The sequence below is a fragment of the Mesocricetus auratus genome, unplaced genomic scaffold (genome assembly GCF_017639785.1).
Source record: "Mesocricetus auratus isolate SY011 unplaced genomic scaffold, BCM_Maur_2.0 Super-Scaffold_100055, whole genome shotgun sequence".
Lineage (NCBI taxonomy): Eukaryota > Metazoa > Chordata > Mammalia > Rodentia > Cricetidae > Mesocricetus > Mesocricetus auratus.
Genome location: NW_024429232.1, coordinates 1,781,857 through 1,804,368, shown reverse-complemented (window position 1 = coordinate 1,804,368; position 22,512 = coordinate 1,781,857). Strand labels below are relative to the sequence as shown.

The 22,512-nt window shown below is 49.8% G+C and overlaps 1 protein-coding gene across 2 annotated transcripts in view; it reads left to right on the top strand.

The window, feature by feature from the left end:
- Positions 1 to 6,967: 6,967 nt before the first annotated feature.
- The window catches only part of Slc45a4 (solute carrier family 45 member 4), a 75,403-nt gene continuing 59,858 nt past the window's right edge, over positions 6,968 to 22,512 (top strand). The window contains exon 1 of one of the 2 annotated variants that reach the window (XM_013124770.3): positions 6,968 to 7,019. The gene's annotated coding sequence lies outside the window, so the exon portion shown is untranslated. The remainder of the gene's footprint in view (positions 7,020 to 22,512) is intronic. The other variant, XM_040736256.1, reaches the window with a different exon arrangement.

The following is a 22,512-nucleotide window of genomic DNA, read 5'->3' as shown; positions in this document are numbered from 1 at the left end:
TTGTAGACTCCTGAGGACTCTGGCAGTCTCTTGTTTTGTGGCCAATTCTGGAACCTAAAGTTCTGATGTGGACATGTGCCCAAGTCCGACACTACTTGTTTTCTCTGTGTAACAGCTCTGGCTGTCCTGGAACTTGCTGTGTAGACCAGGCTGGCCTCAAACTCACAGAGATCCACCTGCCTCTGCCTCCCCAGTGCTGGGATTAAAGGCATAGCCTGAGACTTTTTAAGGGTCCTCATTGCCCAGACACCTGGATTGATGACTTGAAAGATTTCAGGTCCTGTTGTAGAAGCTAGGCTGGGAAGTATAGGCTCACCCAGTCTCATCCTAGGGAGTTTCCCTACTCCGTGGGGCTCCTCCCATCACTTTATTCCTGGTGGGGCTTACAGCAGTGGGGGCTTCCCCAGGGTACATGGTTTAAAGGGCACTTAAACACAGCTAGCTGGAGGAGAGAGGGGTCAGGGCACTTTAGACACAGCTGGACTATTAGCCCCAGAGCAGAGAAAGAGGGAGTGGCTTAAAGCAGTTGTTCAGAATCTTTGGCATTTTAATAAGCGTGCCAAGTGAGACAATGAGGAACTGGAAAATAGGAAATTTTAAAGTGTTTGTTGTTGTTTTTGTTTTGTTTTGTTTTTTTGTTTTGTTTTTCAAGACAGGGTTTCTCTGTATTGTTTTGGAGGCTGTCCTGGAACTCGATCTGTAGACCAGGCTGGCCTCAAACTCAGAGATCCACCTGCCTCTACCTCCCGTGTGCTGGGATTAAAGGCGTGCGCCACCAATTACTGGCTGTAGTTGTTTTTTAATGTAGACTAGGCTTGGTGGTGCATTTCTGCTAACATCTTGGCATTCTGGAAGCAAGGCCTGGAATATCAAGAATCCAATGCCATCCTGGGTTACATAGTAAACTTGAGGTCGTTCTGGGCTACAAGAAGTCCTGTCTCAGGCCGGGCGGTGGTGGCGCAAGCCTTTAATCCCAGCACTCCGGAGGCAGAGGCAGGCGGATCTCTGTGAGTTTGAGGCTGGGCTGGACCGATAGCCTCCAAAACAACACAGAGAAACTCTGTCTAGTAAAAAACAAAAAACAAAAAAGCAAACAAAAAAAAAGAAGTCCTGTCTCAAAACAAACAAAAGCAAAACAATTGTATCAGCAAAGGCAATTACCCTGGAACTGCTCACTTGGGACACAGCACAGCCTATTCCTTTCTCTCTAGTCACCTGTCCCATGCCCAGCACACAGGCTGCAGTCCCCCTATTAAACTTAACTTGGAATTGAAGAGATCTGGCAAGGTAGAAAGGGGCCCCAATTAATAAGTGGGTGTGTTTAGTTGCTACTGTTGTTCTTGTTGTTGTTGTTTTGTTTAGCTGTCTGTTTCGTGACAGAGAATCACTATGTGGCCCAGACGGGCCTCCTACTCTTGATCCTGCAGCCTCAACCTCAAGCCTCCAGGACCCAGGATTATAGGCGTGGACCTCCACACCCAGCTCTGTGTTGAATTTTAATAATACTACAATCTGAGCCATCCCAATTTATACAGAGCTTCAATGCACAACACCTCCCTCCCTTCCCAGGAATCCACAAGTCCAAGGTTATCATTTGTCAATCTGACATTTCCAGAGAGGTGTGAACACTCCCAGAAGTTCAAAGGTGAGTTCAGAGAAGGACAGTCAGCCATCTGAAGACTCAAAGAAGGGCCCATGGAGGGAGAGGCGGAGCAGACCCTCAGGAGTGTGTCCTGGATGCTCATAGGGGTCTACACATCCCAATAGTCCTCCATCTCCCGGAGCCCGGCTCTGGATGGGGGCAGGGTGTGAAGCTGGGTGTATGCAAGTGTGGTGGCAGGAGGGATCAGACATGGAACGCTCAGTTTCATTTTAGGAGACAAGGACGGAGAAGAGGCACATCCTGTAGAGATACAGGCTCAGGGAAGACCACCAGTTCGTAGCTGTCAGGTCCGGTGCAGACGTCCACCCTGAAGGAGCCATCATTTTCTCATGTGTAAGGTTCAGGGATGGGCAGGAAGGAAGGATTCCTAACAACAGCAAGTGGAATCTTCCCTCCCTCCGTCTGCCACCTTGCTTACACCTAACAAGATGTGCCCCAGGGGTGAGCCCTGGACGTGTCATCTACTGCTGCACAGTGGCAGGTACAAACTCTCATGCCCCAACCTTCTTGTCTCAGGAGGAGCGCCAAAAATGAGAGGAATGCAGCAGGCCTCCACAGGTGAGCTGGGGTGACACCCAGGCAGCAATGAAGCCATTGTGACACGCCAGGCTCCTAAGCAGCTGGGAGGTCAGCGTGCTTCACAAAAAAGGACTCGGGATTTGCTAAGTGATTTGTGGCACACTTGTTTAAAACAAACAAACAAACTGCTGAATATCTGGGGATCAGGAGTTAAGAGCATGTACTGCTCTCAAGGGGCCGAAATTCCCAGCACCTACATTGGGTGGGTGGCTAATAATCACTTGTAACTGTGGCAGAATCAGAAGCTTGTCTGTCCTTTCAACTAGGCTGGCAGACTGGGGAGCTCTGGAGATCAACTTGTGTCTGCTCTCCAGTGCCGGGGTTTCAGGCTGTGTAGCTGTGTCAGACTTTTTTTCCCCGGAGACAGGATTTCTCTGTATTGTTTGGAGCCTGTCCTGGAACTCGCTCTGTAGACCAGGCTGGTCTCGAACTCACAGAGATCCGCTTGCCTGTGCCTCCCGAGTGCTGGGATTAAAGGCGTGTGCCACCAAGGCCTGGCTTTTGTGTGTGTGTGTGTGTGTGTGTGTGTGTGTGTGTGTGTGTGTGTGTGTGTGTGTCAGTCTTTTTAAATGTGTAAATGTTTTTAATACGTATGTAAGATTGAGCCCAGGTCCTGTGGAAGAGCTGACTCTGGCCATCTCTCCAGTCCCGTGTGTCAGGCTTTTTAAAACGTCGGTACTAGGGATTCAAACTCAGGTCCTCAAGCTTGCACAGCAAGCACTCTTATCAACTGAGCCATCTCCCTAGTCCCTCTCTAGCTTTTTATCTGATGTCATCACCTAGTTCTGTAGAACTAAGCCCCTGAGCTGTTTCCACACCTCAGGCGTAGACACTGCCTTCCAGACCCATTTAATCAAGCACTGATTTTCTCTTTGTAACTTTCTTCAGAATCTTGCCACAGAGCCCAGGATGCCTCGGACTTGTGGCAATCCTCCTGCTCAAGTGCTAGGATCCTAGGTATGTAGCAACACACCTAGCTTAAGCATGTACTTTTATGCGTGCATTCATTTATTCTTGGAGAGGTGTTTACTGAGGGTTGGTAAGACGGCTCATCCAGCGGAGAAATATTCACTGAGTGCCTACAGCAGCAGCTCTTCTACTGAGCTCACAGCGGTGATGGCTAATGCTCGCTCACACATCTATATGAGCTTCCCATACCACTGTGGCAACTGTAGGGAGCAGCTCCCAGCTCCAAGTAGCGGAGTCCAGTGTGACTCGAGAACACGGTTCCCACACACTGCTTATCTGCTTGCTGATGAATGAAGGTGAAAAAAGATCGATAAATATCATCAGCTAGTGAATAATTAAACAAGTTCTGAGCTGGTCCTTAGTACTTGGTCTTGTACTGTCTTTTTCAAAGGCACTTCTCTCTCTCTCCTTCCCTCCCTCCCTCCCTCCCTCTCTCCCTCCCCCTCTCCCTCTCCCCCCTCTCTCTCTCTCAGGTTGGATGTGGTGGTACCCACCAGGAGAATAAAATCATCCTTGGATACAGGGGAGTTTGAGGCCAGCCTGGGCTAATGAGACCATGCTTCAAACAACAATAAAATGAAAAATATCTTTTAAAAAGCTGGTGTAAGCCGGGCATTGGTGGCGCACACCTTTAATCCCAGCACTCGGGAGGCAGAGGCAGGCGGATCTCTGTGAGTTCGAGGCCAGCCTGGTCTACTGAGCAAGTTCCAGGACAGCCTCCAAAACAATACAGAGAAACCCTGTCTCAAAAAACAAAAACAAACAAACAAACAAAAAAAGCTGGTGTATCAGTGTTTGCTAGCAATCCCACTACCTGGGAAGTGAAGGCAGTGGGGTGAGGAGTTCAAGGTTATTCTTAGCTACACAGTGAATTGCAGGCTAGCCTGCGGTGCATGAAACTGTTTCAAACAAATAAAAGTTCTTATTTTATTATTTTATTTACTCCTCAATGACAAAGAGAACTATATTTTATTTGTTTTTTTTGTTTTGTTTTTGTTTTTCGAGACAGGGTTTCTCTGTGGCTTTTGGAGGCTGTCCTGGAACTCGCTCTTGTAGACCAGGCTGGCCTCGAACTCACAGAGATCCACCTGCCTCTGCCTCCCGAGTGCTGGGATTAAAGGCGTGCGCCACCAACGCCCGGCGAGAACTATATTTTAAAGAAAAGGATTATTATTTTAAAGTATTTGAATGTCTGTGTGCAGGTGCCTGAGAAGGCCAGAGGTGTTGGATCTTCCTGGAACTGTAGCTACAGACAGATAGTTGTGACCCACTGGATGGGGCTGCTGGGAACCACACTCGAGTCCTCTGCAAGGGCAGGATGCACTCATATAACTGCTGAGCCTCCTCTCCAGTCCTCATAACCACCAACTATGTCTTATTGGTGTGTTCCTTCTCCGACGATGGCTCATTAAAGTGCGTGGTCTTCAGTTGACACACTGCTCAGATGAAAATGCAAATCAAAAATCAACCAGGGAGGGGCAGGTGAGATGACTTAGTGAGGAGAGACACTTACCCCTAAGCCTGACAGCCTGAGTTTGTTCTCTGAGACCCTCAAAGGGCTAGAAAGATGGTCCATTGGCAAAAAGCCACATACTGTCCTCACAGAAGACCCAGTACCCATGCCAGCAGCTACAACCCCCACAACTCCAACTCCAGCTCTTGTAGCCTCTGGGGAACCTGCACTCACATGTGCGCACCCACACACGGAGGCACACATCCACACATCATTCTTTAAAGCCCTCGACCAAATAACAAAAATAACAACAAAATGTCAGCAGGGGAGGGTCACCCGCGCGTCACACACAGGCTTGCATTGTCACAGACTGATTACACTGTCTAACAAAGCACCCAAACCGGAACTCAGTCACCTCCCTCCCTGACTTCTAAATCCAGCTACACACATCTAACAACTTTATAAGCATGAAACATAGATTCCCCCACCCCCTCCCACAGGATGTCTCTGTGTAGCCCTGGCTGTCCTGGAACTCACTATGTAGACCTGGCTGGCCTCGAACTCACACAGATCTGCCTACCTCTGCCTCCCAAGTGCTGGTATCAAAGGCATGTGCCACTCTCTCCCCAGCTAATAAAGACCTTGTGGCAGCTAACTTTCTTTCCCCTAAGACAGATTCTCATGTAGTTATAGCTAGTCTGGAACTCTCCATGCTACACAAGCTTCCTGGGAAAACAGAAGTAGAACATTGTACCCAATTTATTTTTGTTTTCTGTGAGGCAAGTAGCACACAAAGTGACCTGGTACTTACTAAATAGCTCCAGTTGGCTTTGAACTTCTGGGAATCCTGACCTAGCTCTGGTCTGATTTCTTTTGCTCAGGTCCTTTGTAAGAGTCACCCATAGGGGCTGGAGAGATGGCTTAGAGGTTAAGAGCACTGCCTGCTCTTCCAGAGGTCCTGAGTTCAATTCCCAGCACCCCACATGGTGGCTCACAACCACCTATAATGAGATCTGGTTCCCTCTTCTGGCCTGCAGGTGTACATGCAGAACATTGTATACATAATAAATACATAAATCTTTAAAAAAAAAGAGTCACCCATATTTTCTGGGCAGTGACAGTGCACACCTTTAATCCCAGCAATCAGGAGACTAAGAGTGGCGGATGAGTTCAAGGCCAGCCTGGTGGGTCTACAAAGTGAATTCCAGGACAGCCAAGGCTGGTACACAGAGAAACCCTGTCTTGAAAAGAAAAAAAAAGCCATCCATATTCGTTGTATGTAGTTGTAATTTTTTTTTTTACGAGACAGGGTTTCTCTGTATTGTTTTGGAGGCTATCGGTCCAGCCCAGCCTCGAACTCACAGAGATCTGCCTGCCTCTGCCTCCCGAGTGCTGGGATTAAAGGCGTGCGCCACCAACGCCGGGCTCAGTTCTGGATCTGAGAAGGACACTTTCAAAATCCTCCCAAGTTTCTCAGATAGATCTTAGGATTTCTGGTTTATAGATGAGGACACCAGGGCTCTGAGAGGTGCAGTAATTCGTTCAAAACCTCTTACATCTTGGCATAGACTTAGGGCTGGGGTGCCAGCAGGGCTGTCTGACATCACCCATCATTTCTTGTCTCTGTCCAGCTCCCTTCCGGACTTGGCCTCATATGGCTTCTCAGCACCGGGGAGAGATGGGCTCTGTGGTCCAGGTTTGGGTACCCTGGGCTTGCATGGCCCACATCCTACCCAGCTCTGCAGAGGGCTCACGGGGCTTGAGCGGACCTTCAAAGTGCTTCAGAAAGGAGAGGCGCCTAGAGGGGGCGACGGCTGGAGGAGTAAGGATGGGGCAGTTGCAAACCATCGTTTGCTCTCAGGAGGGGTGCAGCTCTGTTGGCGGAAGGTGAGCACAGCGTGCCAACCGGCAGCGGCCTGAAGAGCCTGAGGGTGTCTGGCAGGAAAAGCCACCTCCAGAGCCCACCACCCGGTCCTGGGCGGGGCCCGGCCCCGCGCGAAGGGGGCGGGGCCCACAGGCAGCTGCCGACCAATGGGCGCACGCGGCCCAGGCCCCGCCCCCGACTCTGCTGCATAGTCATGAGGCGCAGGCCGGCGCTGCGTCAGCGGAAGCGGCGCGCAGCGGCTGTTTCCGACCCGATAAAGCGGCGTTGTCCCCCGCGCGCTGGCCGCAGCCTCGCAGCGCTCCCTCAGTGCCCGAGTCGCTGACTGACGGACCCGCCCGGCCGGCCGCCGCCGAGGGCGCAGCCGCCGCCCGGACGCCCCGCCGCCGCCGCCGCCCCGGTGCGCCCGGGGCCCCCGCACCCCAGCCGCCAGCCAGCCCCGCCAGCCCCGCGGCCCCGGCCGGAGGAGACAGGTGAGCGGCCGCACCTGCCGCCCCGCCCCCTTCCGCGCGGCCCGGGCCTCGAACCGGCGACCCGACCTCACCCCGCGTCTTCCCCCACCCCCACCCGGCCGCAGCGCTGCAGCCCGCACCTGCCCTCCTTGCTCATCCTGCATCCTCGGCCCCGCGGCCGCGGTGAACGCCTCCCTAGCGCGCCGGCCCGGGGCCAGCCCAGAGCTCACCTCCCGCCTCCGGCGCTGGGGGCTGCGCCCTCCTCTGCCCGGCCCCTTGCTAACTTCTGTGGGAGTTCGCCGCCTGGGGCCCGCACCTTGAATCCTCCTGGGCCACCGCGCTCTCTCTCTATCCCCTTGTCCCCCCAGCGTACGTTGCTGGCTTGCAGCGCTGCTGGCCGGTGGCCTGACCCTTTGCGGCCACCTTTTTATTTTCCGAAGCCCACCTCGTCCCTGGAGAAGACGGGAGCACTACGCTCCAGGTGCAGAGCCTCGGATTTGGAGAAGCCCTCCCCCCCCACCCCGTCCCTCACCCTGAGACCCATCCTCAAGTCCCCCGAGCTTAACCCATTCCTCTCCAAGGTGTGCTGCGCTAGATGGGCGCCTGGAGAGCACACTCCCGCGGAGAGCTTTTCCAGGGGAGGTATGTGTAAGTTGGGAGCACAGCCTGCTGGTTAGTTACTGGTAATAATTTTAGAAGTTGGGGCCGGCCATGGGTGGGAAGAGGCGCTAGGTCTCCTGAGGAGTCTGGGTGTTTTGCTTTCCCAGTGGGATACAGTTGTCTCCAGTCTCCGCTTCTGGTACCCTAGCTGACCACGCACCGGGGTTTGCAGCTCCTTGTTACTGGGGTGTTCAAAGAGGAGCGCCTGGCAAACAGAATTTGCAAGATGAGCGGTTGAAGCAATCGTTTCCAGTGGTCTCTAGACCCAGAAACTCAGAGGGTGGGCCTCAGTACACCTGGGTCACCCCCCCTGCAGGGAGAAGTGTGTTCTAAGCCCACTCACTCCCGTGCCTGTAGCTGGCTCTGCTACGGCTGACAGGTAGGGTGTGGTGGAAGCCTTTCCTCGGTTATTATTTTTGTCTCTTGTAGTAAGAAAGCATTAGTTAAAAAGCTCGAGAGCTGCCTTACTGACTAAGAGTGACACATGGCTGGTCACTGGAACTGGGAACCTCCACCAGCCTTGAAACAAATGTCAACACCCACCCTCAATTTGCTGCTTCGATCTGAACCCAGCATGAGAAGAGCCAGTTGATTAAGGCTTTGCAGAAGCTGCTGAGGTGGGGGGGGGGCAGTGACTGTGGCCTAGAGCTGTGTGGGCTCCAGGTGGGAAGAGACCCCAACATAATGAGGAAACCAAGTGCTCTGGGGCAGAGGTTGGGGAAGTAGGTCATTTGAAAATCCTACCCGGCAGTAACATTGGCGCTGATCGCTTGTGGCTGCTGCTGAGAAGTGGTTCCTCTGAAAGGTTTGGCATGCTCGTTAGGTGTCTGGGGGTGATTTATCTGGGAAAGAGGCCTGCCTCAGCCCCTGGGACTGGAGGAGGCTGCCCAGGGCCAGCACCCAGTGCTGTGGAGGACTCGCTGGCTTCCCTGGCAGAGCTGCTACGCCGCATCGTGACAGCAGGTCAGAGATTGGCCTGGGTGATCTCCAAGGTAGCTAGCTGGCTTTCAACACCCTCCAACTTTGCTTATTGGAGAGGAGGGAGTGGGGGAAGGGCTGAGGGAGCTGTAAACCCTTCTTCCCCTTCTCTGCCTTGCAGAGCTGCAGGGGAGGAGAGGCCTTCATGCTGCAGCCCCTGGTCTGTTGTGCAGTAAAGGAGCCCAGAAGGTATTTGGGCTGGTGTTAAGGGTGCTGCATTGATTTCACCTGTTATCCAGAAGGCAGGCGGAATGCCTCGGTCACCCTGCCCTATGTCCTCTCACTGTCCTAAGGACTCTGGTGCCCCGGCTTTGGGTAGCCAGCAAGAGGTGGTTTGTGACAGCTTAGTGGCCTGGCATTGAGTAACAGAGACTGGTGATCATTGTAGGTGGCAGACAACCCCAAATTGCTACTGCCCTCCTGGGGAACACCCTGGCAGTACCATGCCTGTAATTTTTGGAGCCAGAAAGTGCTAGAAGCTATGTTCTTGTTAAGGGTGGGTGAAGATGCTTCTCTATGTTCACCTCCTGTGGATCCCCAGATTTTTTTTAAATCATAATTTAATTATGTCAACAGGGTGCACTTAGTGATATGCCAGTTGGAAACTCGACTGTAGGCTAGGCAACACACAAATGTTCATTCGTGTCCTGTCAAGGTTCAGCAGTGGGGACACCTCATGCAAGCAGAGCCATCCATCGTGGGGGTGGGAGACCCCATAATCCAGAGTCTGCAGAAGGCTCGGTTGAAGCACCTCCCCCACCAGCTTCCAGACAAGCTCCTCTTGTTTGCATTAGTGTAACTGCTCCACCAAAGTCAATGAACAAGGGTCTTTTTCAATGGGAACTTTCAAAGTGTGCCTCGGGTGCCCCCCACCCACCTTACTATCAAGTTCTGAGCCCTGTGATAACTCCTTTCAGAGAAACTCGAGACCTCTTCCATGCCTGGTCGGGCTCATTCCAGGCACCTTTTACGTGGAGGCTGGTGTGTACCGGGATTTGTTTTTGTTTGTGTATATTTGTGATTTTTTTTTTAAAGACTGGGTCTGGTCGCTGGGACTAACTAGCCTCGGACTCCTGACACTCCTTCCTCCTCCTCCCAGGTGCTGGAGTTACAGTGCCACCATGCCGGGCTCTGTGAGGCAGATTTAAGACTGAAACCCTGCAGCATTAGGAAGACTGATGCAGCAGAATTAAGTTCAAGTCTAGTCGGACATACATAGGGATACCCTCTTATAATTTTAAGTTATGTGTGTGTCTTTGTGTAGGTGTGTACATGAGCGTATAGGTGCCTGCAGAGGCTACAGGTGTTGGGGGGGGCGCCTCACCCTGGAGCTGGAGTTTCAGATAGTTATAAATTGTCTGATATGGATGCTAAGAATCAAACTTGGATCCTCTGGAAGAAGCAATACATGGTCTTAAACACTGAGTCACCTTTCTAGCCTAAGGCCCTATTTCAAAAAAAATGAACTGGGCAGACTCAGCAGGCATAGCACACTCATGTTTGTTTACCACTGCTCTTGTTCCTTTACAGGGGGCCACTCTGTTCCTAGGTGGCCCCTTGAGATGAGTGGCCAGCCTTGTGCCTTCCTTGGAGGGTGTGGGTGTTGGTGCTTCAGGATGTCAGGCAGGCATTATGGGATGGCTGCGTGTGTATGCCTCCAGTGATGGAGTTGCTGGGCTGTTGAGAGCTGTGGGGAAGGACACAAAACCTGAATTTGGAGAGAATATAGTCCCAAGTTCTCTGTAGCTCAGCTACTGCTTGGGTATGGTTGTTGTTTGTTTTTATTTATAATTTTTTATGTGTATGAATGTTTTGCCTGCATGTATGTATATGTACTACATGTATGTCTAGTGTCCAAAGGGGTCAGAAGAGGATCTCCTGGGACTTTGAGCCACCACGCGGGTGCTGGGGTTGAACCCAGATCCTTTTGCTCTAACCACTGAGTCAGCTCTCCAGACTGTTTTGTCGTTGTTGCTTTTTTGAGGCATCCTCTCAGGTAGCTCTTGCTTGCCTTGAGTTCACTATGTAGCCAAGGATAACCTTGAACTTCTGATCCTTCTCCCTCTACCCTACAACTGTTGGGATTCCTAGCATGAGCTGCCATGCCTGGCTTGGGTTTCTTTTAGACAGGGGCTAACACTCTCCTTCATTATCTTGTCCATCCTTATTTTGTGCTAGGTGTGGCCTCTAGATACAAGGGTCTGAGGGTGCCAGGCTGCCCATATAGAACCCAGAACCCTCATTTTCCCTGGGATCTGCTTTACCTTTTTAAAATTTATTATTATTTTTTTGTTTTTTCTTCATGACAAGAGTTTCTCTGTGAAGCCCTAGCTGTCTTGGAACTCACTGTGTAGGTCAGGATGGTCTTGAACTCACGAGATCCACTTGCCTCTGCCTCCCTAGTGCTGGGATTAAAGAAGTGCGCCAACATCCCTTAGCTGCTTTACCTTTTTGATCCTTAAGATTGGCTTCCTTGTCTCTTCAGGCTGGGGAGACACTGTGCAGACTAGGCCTCCCTGTCTTTAGCTGAACCCCCACATCTGTGGAAGGATTTGCCCAGCTAGGTGGTTGGGTAGGACAGAGTGCTAGCTAGGTTCCTTCTGGGCTGGGATCCTGCATGGCCAACTCCTGGCTTGAGTTTTTGTAGTTTGTGTCTCTTGAATTTGCAGCCACATGACTTGGTTAGCAACCACATCCCCCTGTTTCAAACAAGGGAAATCTTGAGTAAGAGAAGCCACACTTTGAACTAGAAAATGAAAAGGCATTATGACATTGAGGTGGGCATGCATTTGGCTCTGTGTGGTGGTCACTGTACTTTGTGTACAAGTCTTACTGCATAATTTTAAGCAGTCACTTAGATGTTGTAAGCCAAAGTATAATAAATAGCTCTCTATGCCAACAACTTAGTCATCATTTGAGGGATGTACAACCAATCAACAGAGTTTGATTTTTAATTTGGAGTAAGGAGAGTATTTTTCCATCAAGTTTTGGAGGACAGGGACTGAATTCTGGGCCTCCAGTATGGTTCTCACATTCCACCCCTGCACACCCCTGCAGCTGTCCATCAGCTGTCCGTGTGGTGTATATACACATGTGTTCCTGTGTGTGTGTGTGTGTACAAGGCCAGAAACTGACACTGGGTACCTCCCTCTACAGATCTCTTCCTTCATTTTGAATCAAGGGTCTCTTACGGAACCTGGGGGCTAGCCAATGAGTTCCAGGTATCTTCTTGCCTCTGCCTCCCCACCCTAGTGCTGGGGTAAAAGAAATGGACCACCATGCAACCGTGTAAGTGTGGAGGTCAGAGGACAACTTTGGTGTTGGTTCTTTCCTACTTCCTGTAGCTTGCCAGGCTTACATGGTAAGCACCTTTATCTGCTGAGCTATCTCATTGGCCCTCCGCCTATTTATTTGTTTGTTTGTTTTTGAGGGCAGGTTGGCATTTGCATTGGAGGTAAAAGTCACTTGTAATTAGACAGGGCTGAACAAGGAAGCCTACACTTATAATTCCAGTGCTCAAGAAGCTGAGACAGAGGGTTGCCCAAAATTTGAGGTCAGCCAGGACCACATAATGAATTCTAGGCTAGCCTGGGGTAAGATCAACCCTTTCTCAAAACATGAGGTAGAAAAATAAGGATAGCTGGGCGTTGGTGGCACATGCCTTTAATCCCAGCACTCAGGAGGCAGAGGCAGGCAGATCTCTGTGGGTTCGAGGCCAGCCTGGTCTACAGAGTGAGTTCCAGGACAGCCTCCAAAACAATACAGAGAAACCCTGCCTCGAAAAACCAAAAAAAGAAAAAGTATAAAGGCAGGCATGCTGGCACATACCTTTAATCCTCCTGCTTAGGATGCTGAGGCAGAAGAGTCCAACCTGGGCATAGGAATGACTAGCTGAATACCAGAAGATACTCTTATCTTCAATTTTGAATAGCTTGAAAAGATTTCATTTGCAGTATATTGCAGGCATTTAAAAGAAAATCCAGTGTCATACACTTTGGTGATGTCATTCCTACCATCAGTGCCCCTTAAAGAATAAGAACAAGAACAAATAGTTTTTCATAGTGTGAAAGTCACATTCCCACTATGGTGGTGATCCATTTCCCCTTGAAATTTTATTAGAATGTAACTTACCTTTATATTGGAAAGTCTTTTTATTGGTTACTTTTGTTCTTTCCCGTGGCAGAAGTACATGGAAATTGCGATTCAGAACATTTCTCTAGTCTTTTTTTTTTTTTTTTTTTTTTTTTTGGTTTTTACGAGACAGGGTTTCTCTGTATTGTTTCGGAGGCTATCGGTCCAGCCCAGCCTCAAACTCACAGAGGATCCGCCTGCCTCTGCCTCCCGAGTGCTGGGATTAAAGGTGTGCGCCACCACCGCCCGGCTCATTTCTGTAGTCTTTAAACTGTGTCGGTTCAGTTCATAAAAGTGATTTGACTTGTAATTTTGTCTACAGACATGGTCACAGAGCTACCACTCATTCTCAGGCCTACTGAGAGGCTATAGAATGTCTTGGAAAAAGCTGGGCGTTTGTAGTGCACGCCTTTAATCCCAGCACTTGGGAGGCAGAGGCAGGCAGATCTCTGAGTTCGAGTCCAGCCTGGTCTACAGAGCGAGTTCCAGGACAGTCTCCAAAACAATACAGAGAAACCCTGTCTCCAAAAACCAAAAAAAAAAAAAAAAAAAAAAAAAAAAAGAATGTCTTGGAAAGCCAAGGAATCAGGTCTCAAAGTGAAGTGGTTTAGTGGTGAACCTTTAAGGTTCCTGTCTCAGGGAAAGGACTTACTGAACTTTCTCTGGGACCTCTGCTGCTAGAACATTCTGTCAAACAGTCTTCTTCCCTTTTCTTTTTTAAAGTCAGGTACACTACATCAGTCAGGCCTGGGACTTGTAGCAGTCCTCCAAGTGCTGCGATTATAAGCATGAGCCATTGCTTCTTGGGCAGTCTTAGGTAATTTGTGGAGACTGTACCTGGGGACCCTGAGGATATTTTTGCTGGAGGCCCCACACTTTGGCGTGCTTTGTAGATGCACAGTACTGCATGTCTGAGGGACAAAGCCCTTGTTTCATCAAGTCTGTCACTAGAGATAGTCTGTTGAGTGTCTCAGTATTGTGTTGCATGTTCTCTAAGTGTTAAATGGCAGAAAGATGGGAAATTTCATAGGCCTTTCATGGTTCACTTAGGGGTTTGCATTTTTATTTGGTTTGGTTAAAATGTAAGCCTGTGACATTATGCCTTGAGTTAAAATTTAATTTGCCAGAAAAAGGCAGCAGTAGGAAGACCAAGGTGGCTGAGCCTGGGGCTCCTTGGAAACTCTTGCTTGGTAATCCAGTGTTCCCGTTTGCTTTTTCTTCTTCTGTGTCGTAGGCCTGAGGGTTCCTGCTGGTCTCTGGGGTGAGAGCCGTTGGGTGGGCTAGGGAGGATGATGAGAGGACCTGGACTGAGAGACTAACTAGGGTGTTGGATGATTGGGCCTCTTCCTGAGAACCCCGGATGGGCTGGTGTGGAGCCCATCCCCAGATGTTGCTAAGGCATGTAAATGTGCTGGGTCATTTAGTAATTCAACAAATTGCTCTAACCTTATGTTCAGAACAGAACAATCAGTGGCAGGAGAGCTATAAAACCAGGCACATGGGATCGTTTTGTGATCAGAGGACCCTGTGTGCCCAGCTGTGGGCAGGATCGTTTGCTGTTCTAGGGATCCATAGCATGGTCCAGCCTGGCTTCACTGCCGGTGTGGGTAAGAACACAGGAGAGCTGGGTATGGAGGCTCACATCTGCAATCCTACTATTGGGAGTTTGAGGTCAGCCGGGGCTACGGAGCAAGAGTAATAAAAACCCAGGAAAACCAGAGTCAGTGGATAGTGTTTGAGCAAGAACATGACAGCTTAAAGATGGGGCCCTGTCCTCTTTGTTCCTGGGGTAAGAAAAGACAACTGAAATCAAAGAATGAAGTTGGCAGAGATGGTGAGGGACCCCAGAATATGGAGCCACGTAGGATGGAGGGCAGGGTTTCCTGACTTAGAGAATCTACATGTGCTGAAGGAAAGCAGGTACAGGAAAGAGTAGAGGTTCTCTTGCCTCTGGAAATAACTACACTCTCCTGGGCTTCCCTCCAGCATGCAAATCTTCTCCTAGTCAGGCAAGCGACAGGAATACTGGAGTGACCCTTACTGGTTTTTCGTATCACTTATGTAAAACTGTTTGCACCCAAGCTTGGAATAGGGAAGCCCTGTCTCACTGAGGCCCTGTCCATCTCTGTGCAGCACTCCTCTGCTGGATGGAGTCGGGTCCCGTAGTGGGCCAGCCTACTCTGCCACTGCTCAGCACTATTTGAAGGCAGTTCTGATTTGGGGGAGAGCTTCAACAAGGAAGTCAGGTTGTATGTCAAGCTGTCCTGTTTCTACTGTACAGTCTGTGTAGCCTGTAATTGGCAGGTGTGTGTGTGTGTGTGTCTGTGTGTCTGTGTCTGTGTGTCTGTGTGTGTGTGTGTTGGGGAGGACATGTGGGATGGGGACCAACAGTTGTGTCCCTAAGGCAGAGAGAGTGCAGGGAATTGCAAAGCTATTGAAAGCATTTCCACTGTTGTTGAATGAGTCATATGTGGCTAAGTGATCTTAATTTGAAGAGGATGGGGAGGGGCCTGCACCTTTACTCTTTAGTGGGAGCTTGGCTGAGCCCAGCTTGTCCTGGGAGGGAGTACAGGGAGTGGCCAGCCCAGGCTTTGTGGCCTTGGCCCAGAAACTGCGACCGCTTACAGCCTCAGCTTCTGGGTGATAACCATGAGCCCAAGGCGTATTTGTTCCTGTGGAGTAGGCACTTGAAGAGTAGGAGTGACAGCACTGAACCCTCTGATAGAAGTCAGAACGTGAAAGTTAAATGGCTTGCCCAGAGCCCCATCACAGGTGGCCAAGCCTGGTGCGTACCCAGGGTGTGTCATGCTGCATGGCACGTGGTCTCAAGTAGATCACTAACTTAAAATGCTGTTTGTTTTCTGCCTAAGGAAGCGTGGAGGTGCCATTCTTCCCTGTGTTCCAGCGCAAGGCTCTTCTGTGCCACCCATGCCAAGAGAGTGCCTGCTGCTAGAGGGGGCTCATCTTGGCCACTGCTGGTCCTAGGCTCCTAGTAGGAGTGTGGCAGGAAGGGCCTCTGGGGACAGGGAGGGTACTCATTGTCTCACCTGGTTCCCTGCAGCTGTGAGGATAAGGCACTACCTCCTGCTGTCATTCTGCAGTACTGTCATGTGGCCAGTGGCCTTAGTGAGCCTACCCTGGTGCCTAGTGCTGAACCCCTTCATTCCCATCCTGCCAGCTAGGCTGTGAGCTAGGTCAGGGATGGTACTGAGATCTATTCTACTCTGATGATGCTTCAATGTGGCCAGAATTCTGGTTAGCAGACAGGCACCAGAACCTCAAATGACCTCAACCTCTGACCTGGGCCACTTTTAGAAGATGTTCTGGTTCAGTCAGAAGGTTGTTTTTGAAGTTTGTTATTAGTGTTTTCAGACCTAGAAAGGTGAACAACGTAGTGAGATAGTGGCGTTTCAGCATGTTACCCAACACCCACAGCTATCTATACAGGTTTCTAGTCTGAACCGTTGGTTTTGTCTTGTCTTATCTCAGCATATCTTGTTATGTAGCCAAGGCTGGCCTGGAAGTCATCTTTTCTGCCTCAGTCTCCTAAGCTCTAAGACTGCTGGGATTCAGGCATGTGGCACCATGCCCTGAAAGGCTTGGTAGTTTGGGTCTGGAGATGGAACCCAGGACTTTACATGCTAAGCAAACACCCAACTACAGAGCCACATTCCCAGGACTGTGCTTCTAATTAAATTTTTGTTTTTTTTTTTTTTTTGACTGGGCCTCCTGTAGCTGAGGCTGACAGTCAGCTTACTGTATAGCTGAGCCTGGCCTATGATCCTCCTACCTCCACTTCCCAAGTACTGAGGTTATAGGCATACGACCACCATACCTGTCTTGTTTTTTTCCAGGTTGAGTGTCATTTTCTCCTCATACTCTCTATGTGTGAAAGATACTGAAGTGAGGTGATGCTTAAAACCAACTAAATGCAGAATGAAATCAGAACAGGTTTTTGAAGGAGTAGGTTGGCCCGTGGCAGTGTCACCAATAATTGAGGGAGACGTGGAGGAGAAACAGGCTCTGCCCGCCGGTCTCCGGGTAGGAGCAGATGTGGTGCAGACGGGTAGCATTGTCACCACTGTTATCAGCCCACACTGACAGTTTGTGCCATCTCTGTGGCCAGGGAAGCTGTGTCTTGATAAGTCTGCTGGGAGTGATGTTGGTTTGTGGTGTCAGGCCCAGATAGGGTTTTTATGTGGGTCTGTGGGAGACTGGAAGACATCAGTACAGACCATGGCTTCTACCTATAGAATGGCACAGGAAAACAGTTAAGAACAGTCATAAGCAGAGAATGTGGGCTTCCCCATGCTCTGCCCAGATCCTGACCCACCCAGGGGTTTGTTGGTGCCCACACAGTTCTGCTTTACTCAGGAGCTTTACCTAGGAGCAGGCAGGGAGTTCCTGTGCCTATCTGTGATCCTTTTTGCCTGGTGTCCTGGTTCATTGAATCTTAGTGGTTCCAGGGAAATCAGATGTGATGCTTATACTTTGTACAACACTCTGCCTTCTGTGTGAACATCCTGCACAGTTGGGTTTGTAATCACTGATGGCTCTGGGGCCCTGTGGAGACTTGGTGTGTGCACAGGCAAATGAGGCCGTGTACGTGCAAGGGGACCACTGCTGTTGAGAGGCAGATCCCAGTGTTGCCAGGGAGTGTGGGACCCTTGTGAGTAAAGAGAGGGAAAGAGGAGAGTTAATGGTAGGAGTCTGCAAAGTAGTGCAGGGTGAGAGCAGCCTGCAGGGAGCTTCCACTCCTAGGCCTTAGAGCATAGCATAAAAGAAATTCAGAACCATCCGAGGGGAGCTGGCAAGGGTTGGGCCTTCAGCAGAGGGTGCAGCTGACTAATGGTGACCCTGACTGACTGAAAGAATGCTTGGCCATTCTCCCTTGGAGTCGTTTGGCTTGACTCTTGTGTGGTGACCTTAGGGTCTTGGGGAGAAGCGAGAGGAGAGATCTGGCTTGGCCAGTGTCGCTGAGAAGGCAGGACTCAGTGGGGTGTGGTGGGTCTAGCTGCAGCTGTGACCTCCCTGGGGATATTTTCTATGAGCATGATATGAGACCCATCCCAGGCCTTAGTTTCTGCCAGCTGCATGCTAGGGTGGCCTCACAGCCCCCTGCATATTTAGCAGTCAGGTGCAGGGGCTCCAATATCTAAGCATGGCATAGATTATAAGCTTAGTTTCTGGGACCTGCAGGAACGGGGTGTGCTGGGCAGCTTGCTTAAGCTGAAGGGGGAGGGACAGGATGGTTTATCTGGGTATGAGAATGTGTTGATTATGAAATGTGAAACCAGGGTTTTGCTGAGTCTGTTGCTAGCTCTGCCTTTCCTCCAGAGGGCCAGGCCTCGGTTTCTTCTCAAAACAGGGAGCTAAGGCCATGCACAGAAGGCCCCAAACGAGTAGGCTCCCCTTTTCTTCCCAGGCAGAACACTTGGCCTGACTGTGGACACTGGTAACTCTGTGCCTCCCTTGCTTGGCTTGACTGGACAGAGTGACAGTTTTACCTAGAGTTGTTTATCCTTGTGCCTGTCTGTCCCTCAGGACTGCTTCTAGAAAACACACTTTGACCTATGTTCTTATATACTACCAAGTGTATTTGCTGAGCTTGAGACTCTCAGCTTGATGACCTGGTCTGCTCTCAGAATTCCCTAAACTTAAAGGCTGCCTTTTTTCCTGGAGGAGGAGGGCAGGGCAGGTCTTACTATATTGTTTTTCCCCACTTCACTTTCCTGTTTTTTTTTTTTGTTTTTGAGACTGGCTCTCACTATGTAACTCTGGCTGTCCTGGAACTTATTGTTTAGACCATGCTGGCTTTGAACTAACAGAGATCTACCTTATCTGCCTGCTTCTGCCTCCTGAGTGCTGGAATTAAAGGTGTGCCCCACCATGACCGGGCTGTGTTGTCCTTTTCCCTGGTTGTTCCAAAATTTGTAGATTCAAGTATGTTCTTACCTCAACCTGGGGAGAGGCTGGGCCACAGGTTTGTGCCACTGTACCTGCTTTCCTTATGGACTCTGTTTTATTAAGTGCTAGAGACAGAACCCAAGGCCTCATACGTACCAGGCAAAAGCACTCGCCTTTGAGTTACATCTCTAGCCCCTCTGTCATCCTCCCTCCCTCCCTCCCTCCCTCCCTCCCTCCCTCCCTCCCTCCCTCTCTCCCTCCCTCCCTCCCTCCCTCCCTCCCTCCATCTTCCACTCCCTCTGTTTCTTACATACCTAAATTGCTCAACTAAATTCTAAAGGCAACAACAGAGGAAGGACAGATTTTTTAAAGTACAAAAGGATGATGTCATAACCACACCACAACAGTTTTGAGGTCATGTGGCTGTCCTCAGCACCCTGTCTCCAGTCTGTGGCATCTTTCTTTCTCTATCATGAGTATTTCTTTTAGGATCCAATGAGAACAGTGCCTCTTTCTCACAAAACAAATTGACATGGTTTAGTGTACAATTTAGTGGGTGGTCATGTATTTCCTAATGCCCACTTAGGGAAGCCTGTTTGCCCTGTCTCTGGAGAGGGTTAGCTGCTAGGCAGTATCTGGGCTCTGGGAATGGAGGCCACAGGGTCTGGGCATGAGAGCTGTAGGAGCTTATGAGCATGTGGCTGCCTGTGTGCTAACGGTCCTCTGCTCTGTCCCCATTAGACACCAAGCCCTAGAGGGCTGCCCTTACAGCTTTTGTGTCTGTCATCATCATGTTAACCGCGTTAATGACTATGGCCTTGGAGCTCTGTCCATGCCAGGTACTCACCTATCTGCAAGCCTGTAGAATTGAAAACTATGCAAAGTGACTGTTGACTACTATTGTGACAGCCTCTTTGTGGGAATATTTAGGGGAGTTAAAATTAGCAGTGAGCACCACAGAAAGTCAAGGCTGTCTCAAAGAACCAACAATGTCACATTGAAAAATGTGGCTGAGATAAGGCTTGGCAGCAAAGGAGTGGAAAGTGGAATTTTCTTTGTCTTTTTTTTTTTTTTTTTTGCTTTATTATAGTGTTCTGTTTTCATGCAGGCCAGAAGAGGGCACCAGATCTCATTACAGATAGTTGTGAGCTACCATGTGGGTGTTGGGAATTGAACTCAGGCCCTCTGGATGAGCAGTCAGTGCTTTTTAATTGTTGAGATATCTCTTCAGCCTTTGGAAAGTGGAATTTTCAACTCTGGACAGGGAAGGTAGGAGAATGGCCAGAACCTTGCAGCTTGTGAGACCCTGTGGGACCTTATTGCCAAGACCACAGAGCCCTGGAGAGGAGCCCTGGTAGACCTGCATTTGCATGCCTGCCTAACCCCACAGCCAGATAGGCAGCACCAAGCTGCCTTTAGAGACCTAGAAACTGCAGCCAGCCTTTAAGGACTCCTGTGGATCCTCAAGTCCCTTAGGGCAAGTGACATAGTGTTTGGATGTAACCTATGTGATTCTTTATCCTTCAGGTCATCTCTAAATGACTTAACCACAATATAGTATAAGTGCTGTGCAAACAGCCACTGTAGTATATTGTTTGGGAATTATGGAAAGAAAAATGTCTGTTCTCAGCTCACATGAAATTTTGTGACTATTTTTTACCTATATTTGGTTGGTTCTATAGATGTAGAAGCCAGGGATATGGACAGCAGAGATATGGACTGTGTCAGCCATATGATACATGTATTCCTTTGTATCTGGTTTATACTGTCCTCTGTAGAAGGTAGCTTATATGTCTGTTCTATCATTATTGTAATGCACATGTGTAAATCTAAGTCCTGCGTGTTGTATATTGAAGTAGGTATATCTTATTAGGTGGTATATTTCCCCAGTACACTTTCACTTTCTCTTTTTATAAAGCTCTTGGGGACACCTGGCTGACAGGGCCCCAGTTCTGCAGTGGCTCATTTTTGGTTTCATAAGAGCTGGGCAGCCGCTGGTTCCTGAGGACTGCTGTGGGGTCCGAGTCTGTCCTAGCAGGAGCCCTTGAGTCCTGGGGGGCTGCTCTAAGGTGGTGTTTGCCTGCTGACCACAGAGGTGGTAGGGACAGGGTGCTGCTGCTTTGCCTGCGCGTGTCTCTGACTGGGCTGGAGGACTAGAGTTGTCCGCACTTCCAGCATTGCTCACTGGCTTCCCTTAAAAAGACCCTGTTGTAGAGGCCACAGCCATAGGGACCTCCAGAGTCTGGCCGCTTAGTTCCTCTATGACAGGAAACCTACTCCTGTTCAGTGTGGCTTTCTGGCAGGCCCAGGAGAACTCCCCTCACAGCCTTTATGAAGATCACCTCTGCCATCACTCTGTCCCCTATGGGCTGTAGCATTCCCATGAAGAACCATGATTTAGATAGCATCACTTACTTGTAGCTAAGGGCTTTGGTCGGTCTGTGGTTTCCTTCTTTTCATGATAATCTCTTGCTATGTAGCCCAGGATAATCTTGAGTTCATAATCCTGCCTCAGCCTCCCGAGAGCTAGGATTATGGATGTGTGTTACAGTGCTTGGCTCTCCTTTCTTCTCTGCCAGAAAAAAAGTTTAGCACTTTTGACCACCTACTTCCTGCCAACATCCCTCTGTCCTTCCCACACAGTGGCCTTTCTCAGAAGTGTATGGGGCTCCCCCTTCCTCCCTCATCTCCTCCAGCCATCACTGCTCTGACCTCTGTGCCCAAGACTTCCTGGAGCCATTTTCTTGGGGTTATATATACACTTAGGCTCTAAGCCACAGTTTGATAAGTTTGTTCCCTGTTCCTTTGGACCACATAACCACATTTTCTGTCTTTCCTCCTGGGATGATTGGGACATACTTAACCCTCTCCCTGCGTGCTCAGGGACTAGCACCTGTGGGTCACCAGTCAGATCCCACTGCAGCTTACACATCAACTTAGCATCCTGTGTATGTGGCCCAGCTCCCTTTTGACTTTACATGGAAGGGAATTCCCACAAAACACTGCCCCCCTTACCTGGCAGTGGTACTGTGATAGGAAACTGGCTGGGTGCCTTAGGAGCAGAGCTAACTAATGTTCAGCCCCTGCCACACCCCAAACAACAGGTAGAGGACTGAGGCTGGGTATCAGCTTTGGATCCAAAGCAGCACTGTGTGTAGACCTGCTAGGCCACCTGTGAATGGGTAGAGTGGATAAGGACTACCCTCATAGCTCTGCAGCATCCCCTAGAAGTGAACCTCTTGGGAGAAGCTACTGTTGCTAGCAGCAGTCCATTTTGTATTGACAGGGCCATCCCAGTCTGTCTTTGGACTTGCCTTAGCTCACAGTGCCTTACCCTCCTCCTCCCAGGTTTGGTTTCCATGTCTTTTTTTTTTTTTTTTTTTTGTCTTTTTTTTTGAGACAGGGTTTCTCTGTATGGCTTTAGAGGTTGGCCTGGAACTTGCTGGCCTGGAACTCACAGAGATCCACCTGCCTCTGCCTCCTGAGTGCTGGGATTAAAGGTGTGCTTCACCAATGCCCAGCTATCTTTTTTTTCCATGTGCAGAGTGAAGAGCTTTTTCTGCTTTGAGATTGTACCCACTCCTTCCTTCTTGGAAAGTACTTTAAACAGATCCCTTAGTTTACCCTAAATTTCTGTGTTTGGAAGAGAGGAGCCTTACATAGTGCAGGTGGCTGCCCAGCTGTGTAGGTCACCTTCCCCGAGTCAGGTGCTCTTTCTGTCCAGCCCCCTATGCGTGCTTGGCTTGTTTGGATATCTTGCCACACTATGGGACTGTCTGTATCCTGTGTGTATACCTTGCTGACCGAATTTACTGGCATTTATAACCTTGGAGAGGGA